Source organism: Glandiceps talaboti, chromosome 16 (genome assembly GCF_964340395.1).
Source record: "Glandiceps talaboti chromosome 16, keGlaTala1.1, whole genome shotgun sequence".
NCBI classification, from domain to species: domain Eukaryota; kingdom Metazoa; phylum Hemichordata; class Enteropneusta; family Spengelidae; genus Glandiceps; species Glandiceps talaboti.
The window spans coordinates 4527861-4528271 of NC_135564.1; positions in this window are offsets into that span (position 1 = coordinate 4527861).

Below are 411 nucleotides of genomic sequence, written 5' to 3' on the forward strand. Positions count from 1 at the left end.
GTATAGGCAGGCAGGCAGACAGGCAAACAAACGAACGAACGAACGCACGAACGAACGAGAAACGACAAGAAAATAAAGTATACAAGAATTGTTACTTGGATATGATTTACTTAGTATTATGTGTGTTGGTTCGTAAGGAGATGATGTGACGTATAAAACTTAATGGCTGAATAAAGTATTCCATGGTAATAACGTTACTCAGGAACTTGATATCAAATTACAGTTGACTGACAGCTGTGTTGGACGAAACCCATCTGATTTCTAAGAAGCCCCCAGTAAATAAGATATATGTGGTGTTTGAAAAGCTGAAATCGAGGAGATGTTATATTAATTTGATTGATGAACCAATGCACTCATGTCTAACCAAGCTATGACGTGGAGAATGTCTATATTTCAATGGCGAATAGACTA